General features: G+C 41.6%; 1 long non-coding RNA gene across 1 annotated transcript in view; it reads right to left on the bottom strand.

Annotated features, from left to right (window-relative positions):
- The window catches only part of LOC125184309 (uncharacterized), a 52,480-nt gene extending 45,344 nt beyond the window's left edge, over window positions 1–7,136 (bottom strand). Inside the window, exons 1-2 of the long non-coding RNA XR_010831525.1 lie at window positions 4,252–7,136; window positions 1,381–1,441 (exon numbers count right to left, since the gene is read on the bottom strand). This is a non-coding gene — a long non-coding RNA (uncharacterized lncRNA). The remainder of the gene's footprint in view (window positions 1–1,380; window positions 1,442–4,251) is intronic.
- Window positions 7,137–7,171: the final 35 nt, after the last annotated feature.

The raw sequence follows: 7,171 nt of genomic DNA, 5'->3' as shown, positions 1-7,171 counted from the left end.
CTGGGACAAACACAAATACAAAATACATTAAACAATGATAGCACAACAAAGTTGTTTTCACAATCAAGACTCTGGAATAAAGTTGCTTTAAGAAGGGAGATCAATGTGTTCAACATCAGAAGAAACTGTTATTTAAAAATGACATAGTTATTCCTCCTATAACTTTCTTATTATTTGGTGAATTAAAATAAACTTATGCAATCTGTATTTATCATTCAAGTGCTTTCCAACATGTACTAAATCTGTGCACCTCACAATTTTGCTTCCATCTGTCCTGTTGTTCTAACAAATATACATACTGGTCATCCTACGAAAGTTACAGTGTACACTAACTACATCACTAGGCATAGCAGCAGCAAAATGGAGTTGGCCACTGTCTAAGAAAAGTGCAGTTTAAAATAGATCACATTTGGTACAAAGTACTGTGTAGACAACAGAACATACTCTGGTTATAACCCAAAAAGGCTGGCTAAGTATCTCCTCTGAAACCAGAGAAAGGAAATTGAATTTGCTTTAACTAGGAAGCTGTACCAAGTAATATGAAAGAGTGATATGTAAGAAAGCAAAATGAAAAGGCAGTTCAAGGAACCAAGGACAGCTATAGGTACAATAGAAAAGCAGGACAGAGAAACAAGACTGAGGAATGAACAGTTTGAAAGAGAAAAGTGAGATGTGCAAACAAAAATCCTACAGCATTACAGAGTTCAGGCAGACATGAATATACTTCATTAAAAAGGATCACCTTGACCACTTACAAGGACAGAAGCCCAGAAACCTGAGCAACAGTGCACATTTTTCACTCCCATAATTGCAGGGCTCAGCACCTCTTTAAATACAAATTGTGGAGTAAAGAAAGACACCATAATTAAATCTTCCTTCAACCTGAATTAACAGATTAGCATTACCAGAACTGAGCATTTAAAAATCGCATTAGGAAGGGAGCCGCAAGATGTAGTGATTGTCCACAGAAGGGTAACCAGTACTGTGAGCATGTTTTGACAGACAGACGTTCTCAAGTATAAAGAAAAGGAGAAGGACAAAATGATAGATGGTCTGAGGAAAAAGCTGATAGCCTTAGATTAGACAAAGTCCCTGAAGCTCCTATCCCTACAGATGGACAGCATTCACCACCTCAGTTCTCCCCAGTCCTCCCTAGTCATTTTTCCTCCTTTCTTTAAGTATGTTGAAGAACATTTAACCTTCATTAGAGATGAAGTTGACATGTAACCTATAAAAATTTATCTCAAAGGAAGGATTCATCTTCTGCAGCTTCTCACCCATTTTATGTTTGAATCTTACAGGCATTGGCTAACAGTTAGGTAAATATGATACGTCAAATGTGGTAACATTTCAAAAAATACATAATGATAAAATACATACCATGCTCAATGTCAAATTTGGCTTGCAGTAGAATGAAGAATACTCTGAATTATTTTTTTTTCTAGAAACAAAGCCCAGAAATTAAAATTGAATAGATAAATGCCCAAGATAAACATTCTTACAAAAGGCTGAATTCTAATCAAGAATTAACAGCAATGAAAAGGTACCTTCAGCAGTCTGAAGAACACTAGATTAAATGTGAAAGCAGACTACTCAGTGGTGACTAGAATAGCCAAACTTCAAAACGCAAATACAGCACATCAGTTATTACCACAGCTATGAAATATCTTTTCTCCAGGCAATGAAAAGAATGAAGCAACAATATTGCTTTTCCACAACCTCATTCCTGCCTTTAGGATCACTCCTTATTCCATGCCACTCTTGCTTCATTCAAAAGAAAACATAGGATCTTACTAGGAATAAAGCACACGGGGCCAGAGGAGAAAAATTTTCACCTACTAAATGAAAACATGCAATAAAGGCTTAACCCAGGGAATACCGTATATCGCAAATAATACTGAATATCCACTTCCTGGGAGATTTACACAATAGAGTTCACATCAGCAGCTGTTTCACCATAATATAGATTCAAATTGACAAGACTGAGGTTTTATGGAACAGCATTTATCTCAAGATTGTCAGGCAAAGTCATTTCATTTCTTACGATTCATTTCATATATATGGCAATGTATTAGCTGGATGCATTATTGATTGTTACTCTGTTCAATTTCAGTTTTTACAACATGGGCAAAGTGATCTGAAAAATATCACCCACGTCTGGCTTTTTTCTCCTCTTTTAAGCACAGAAGTGTCCATAGCATGCCTAGGAAAACCATTTCATTTCATTAGACATCCAATCAGAGGAATACCTTCTAGAACAAGCAAGTCCTTTTGAAGACCTTACTGTGAAAGCCAGCTTCTCTAGAATCTGTACTAGAATATCTAGAACTACTTCTAGATAGTGCTCTCTCCTCTGCTTGACTAGAAAAAGGCAAAGATGGAAGCAACAACAGCAGCCCCGGTACAGAAAAACAGATCAGTAATCCAAGAGTAAGACTGCTTCACATCTGGGTGCAATGACCTTTCAAGCACAGAGGGCTGCTTGAAACAGACAAGCCACAGCTGTCAATCTGCAGAACCCTGAGTCTTACTAAGACAGTATAATTTGACAGCTGCTATGAATATTATGAATACCATGGATGTCCTGTTACTTTCATCTGACAGTCTGTGGAGTGTAATAAGGAGCCAGCGGTTAAAAAAAAAAAAAAAAGAAAGAAAATATAGCAAAATTCTCGAACTTATTGAGGCTCACCTGGGGGACAAAGCAGTCATTGGTCCCAGCCAGCATGGGTTTGTGAAGGGTAGGTCCTGCCTAACTAACCTGATTTCCTTTTATGATAAGATCACCCGTATGATGGACCAAGGGAAACCAGCTGATGTGATTTTTTTGGACTTCAGCAAGGCTTTTGACACGGTTTCCCATAGGATCCTACTGGACAAAATGTCCACCATACAGCTAAATAAAAACATCATACGATGGGTGAGCAATTGGCTAACGGGCAGGGCCCAAAGGGTTATGGTAAATGGGGCTGCGTCAGGCTGGCAGGCGGTCACCAGTGGGGTCCCTCAAGGCTCCATTTTAGGGCCGGTACTTTTCAATATTTTTATAAACGATCTGGATGTAGGAATAGAAGGTATTTTGAGCAAGTTTGCTGATGACACCAAACTTGGAGGAGTTGTGGACTCGAATGAGGGTGGAAAGGCCTTGCAGAGGGATCTGGATAGGTTGGAGAGCTGGGCGATCACCAACCGCGTGAAGTTCAATAAGAGCAAGTGCCGGGTCCTGCACCTGGGACGGGGAAACCCTGGCTGCACATACAGACTGGGCGATGAGACGCTGGAGAGCAGCCTAGAAGAGAGGGATCTGGGGGTCGTGGTAGACAGCAAGTTGAATATGAGCCAGCAGTGTGCCCTGGCGGCCAGGAGGGCCAACCGTGTCCTGGGGTGCATCAAGCACGGCATCGCTAGTAGGTCAAGGGAGGTGATTGTCCCGCTCTACTCTGCGCTGGTGCGGCCTCACCTCGAGTACTGTGTGCAGTTCTGGGCACCACAGTATAAAAAGGACATGAAACTGTTGGAGAGTGTACAGAGGAGGGCTACGAAGATGGTGAAAGGCCTGGAGGGGAAGACGTACGAGGAACGGCTGAGGTCACTGGGCCTGTTCAGCCTGGAGAAGAGGAGGCTGAGGGGAGACCTCATCACAGTCTACAACTTCCTCGTAAGGGGGTGTCGAGAGGCAGGAGACCTTTTCTCCATTAACACCAGTGACAGGACCCGCGGGAACGGGGTTAAGCTGAGGCAGGGGAAATTTAGGCTCGACATCAGGAGGGGGGTTCTTCACAGAGAGGGTGGTTGCACACTGGAACAGGCTCCCCAGGGAAGTGGTCACTGCACCGAGCCTGTCTGAATTTAAGAAGAGATTGGACTGTGCACTTAGTCACATGGTCTGAACTTTTGGGTAGACCTGTGCGGTATCAAGAGTTGGACTTGATGATCCTTAAGGGTCCCTTCCAACTCAGGATATTCTATGATTCTATGAAAATGAGCACAAACAGAAAGCACATTGAGACAATAAGAATGTCCTCCTAACTGTAAGTTGTTAAGCTGGCAGTAACGGCATACAGGTGAGCCTAGGCTGCTGTTCAATAGCATTTGAATAGGCAGTAGGATTTATAACTAAGTCCCTCACCATTTTTAGGATGCACTGAGTTCTCAAAACCTGGATAAAAAAATACTGTAAGTTCTACTATGGGGTTGCTTCAAAGGAGAGGAAGAGGAGCAAGTCACAGCATCATACTTGAAGTACAGTACCTTTGATTAGGTGCCAGGAAAATCAGGGTCCCACTGTATAGGCACTACATAAGGAAGAATAAAAGGGTTACTTTCTCAAGAGCTTATGGTGAAGTCCAAGAAAGAGTCGGGAAATTACCAAGTAATCTGCAAGCCAAAGGACAACATGTCACATCTCCTCCATGAGTTCACTCCAGACAGAGCCAGAACTCTCCCAGTAGCTTTAATTTCCCTCAGGAAAGAGAGGTATCTCTGGTCTTTATAATAACTGTGTCAAGAGCTGTTCACATCCTCGATTTACTCTGTTGTGCACTGCTGAGGAAATCTTCCTGATCTTCTGGGCTGGTGTGAAGCTACAAGAGTAACTGCCACGCATCTGACAGTTTGTTGTACACGGGCCTTTCTGCAACACAAAAGCATTGCTAAAGTCAGCATTTTTCCTGTGGAAGGAAGCTTTTGGCAGTAACAATTTGTTTCTGACATTTAAAATGGCTGTTCTCACATTTAGCCATTTTCTGGTCATATGCGATTTTCTCATGAGCAGCCATACCAATTCATCATAGTAAAATTTTCACCTTCACATCGTTACACTACTTTGACAGCACTTTCTAATTCTGTTGTCTCCATCTAGTAATAAGCATTATTGGCCAAAAATTAACCCATTAATTGAAATGCAGACAGCAAAGCTGTTCAGGTGGGACTCAATTTCGAGTGGTAGAGACCGCCTGCAGTGAAGCAATTACAATCAAATAAAATATGCCAATATGATTTTATCTGAAATTTTTATTTAGTTGGAGTTCACTATCTGGAAATGAAGTGCCTATGCGCCATCTCATGGTCAGTGGCAGTCGGTGCGAGCCCACACACCAGGGTTTCGAAGGCAACATTTTTGTCACTATGAACACCAACACAGGTTTTAAAGCTTCCCAAAGCTTTATTGCTGACGAGGTCCTCTGTAGGCACTATTTTTCACAGAATTTCACAGAATCATGTTCAACATATATGATGTTATCACTTCAAATAGGCCACAAATCAGAATAGAATATATGTGCTTTAAAACTGTATGTGTTTTTAAGAAGCTACAGAAACCTCAGCTTAAGGTTATTTACACTTCATAGTAAAATTGGTATGTTTGAAAAGACAGCATTTTCATTGAATTTTGGTGTTTATCTCAAAGCAGCTCTCTTTGCCCTCTTAAAAGGAATATCGTTGGTATTTAAATCCTTAGGGAAGAAGAAAGTGCAACAACATTATTTGCCAAATATCCTTGTTCTCAACTCAAAATGCTTTAGATTGTGTCCTCCCCCCCCCCCATTTTTTTTTTTTAAGATGTGTAACTGGACCTAGTGAAGCCTCAGCATGTAGTGATCCTGGGGAGATGCAGAGTACATTTTAGGAAGACAAGATATGTTGCCCACTAGAAACATCCATTCGGAGGCCTTACCGATGCGGAGCCAATTGCTTCATGAATTCCCTAAGACTTGCACCAAATAGCCATTGTTCTCAGTGTGCATGTAAGACACAAAGACAGCAAGGAAATTACTATTCTTACACAGTAGGAAAACAGAGTACTTGATCTGTGGTTGCTAAGGAATACCAACAGCAATGCAGAGATCTGCCAGATGAATTCAGAGGGGATAAGCATCCAAACATTTGTACACATATTTTTGTTTTTATTTGTCTCAATATGATGATACTGTAATTGGCTAAGCAACCAAACGAAGCCCACAGAAACCAATGGAAGTCTTTTTTTGGACTTCTCTGGGCTTTGGTATGCGCCATGAACTGCAACACTGACAGCCTGGAAACAGAAAAACAAGATTACACAACAAGTAGCTCAGATTAAATTGGTCTTTTCACAGCCAGCTCCCCACAGAGGTCTGGTGTTATTTTGTTTGGGGTTGCTTAAAGTAATAATCGATATACCCCTTTGTTTTCTTACAGGTTGTTAATATATACGTTAATTAATAGTTATACATCCTTTTCATTTATTTTTGTCTTTACTCCTTCATACTATTAGAAGGGAATTACCTAAACTTGAACATGAAATCTTCAGGCCATAGAAGTCAGAAATGATTTTCAGTGTGACAGCATTCACATACCAATTAAGCAAACAACACTTCCTCACCCACATTACAGAAACTAGGAGGGAACCACATTTATATTTCACTTTACTCCATCTAATTAGGAAGCCTGTCAGCTGATCCTAACACTAGAAAGTCACCCGAGAAGGAGGAAAAATGGTATCTTGCAATGGCACCTTCTTTTTGGCTAGGAATATTTCACACATCTCAGCCTCCCCTAGAGCAGGTTTTGGGAGGTGCCAGCTAAAATGCGTTTTAAACACAGGACACCTTAAGGCCTGTTGATTTACTGATTTAAAGCATCAGATGCTCCAGTGCTCACCTCTTTCAACATTTTTACTCTTGCCTCCAAGCTAACTAGGAAGACCTGCACATTACAAAGCGTGCCTGATCTCATATGTCTTTGGCATCGGTTCTTCAGACCATACTTTAGAGCTAGTTCCTTCTCTTTCATTGCACACTTAGCAGCATTAGTGCTTAGAGACCATGCTGAAGAGCAAAGCCCAAAGCCATGACTAGATGAGGCCACGTTTCTGAGCCTTTCTATGTAGCAGTAGCTACACGTTGCACGATCAGTGTGCAGCACCTGTGTTGAGATCCTACTTATCGGGGGGGGGATTACTTTTAGATGTCCTGCTTCAAGTTTTGATCTGTCACCCTCCCTTTTATCAGAGGAAACTTTAGTGAAAACGCAAGTGGATTAGAGCATGAATTGGTTGGAAAATGAAACCCCTTCTGCCGTGTTTTAACCCACCGAGTTCCTTCTCGCTGTGCAGCTCCAGGAGAGCCCATAGCGACCAGGCGGAGCACAGTCTGTCCCCTCGCCTCCAGATTCCCCTGCCCTCCCGGCCCCAGGC

Source organism: Anser cygnoides, chromosome 4 (assembly GCF_040182565.1).
Source record: "Anser cygnoides isolate HZ-2024a breed goose chromosome 4, Taihu_goose_T2T_genome, whole genome shotgun sequence".
Taxonomy (NCBI): Eukaryota; Metazoa; Chordata; class Aves; order Anseriformes; family Anatidae; genus Anser; species Anser cygnoides.
This window is presented reverse-complemented; position numbering and strand designations above follow the sequence as displayed.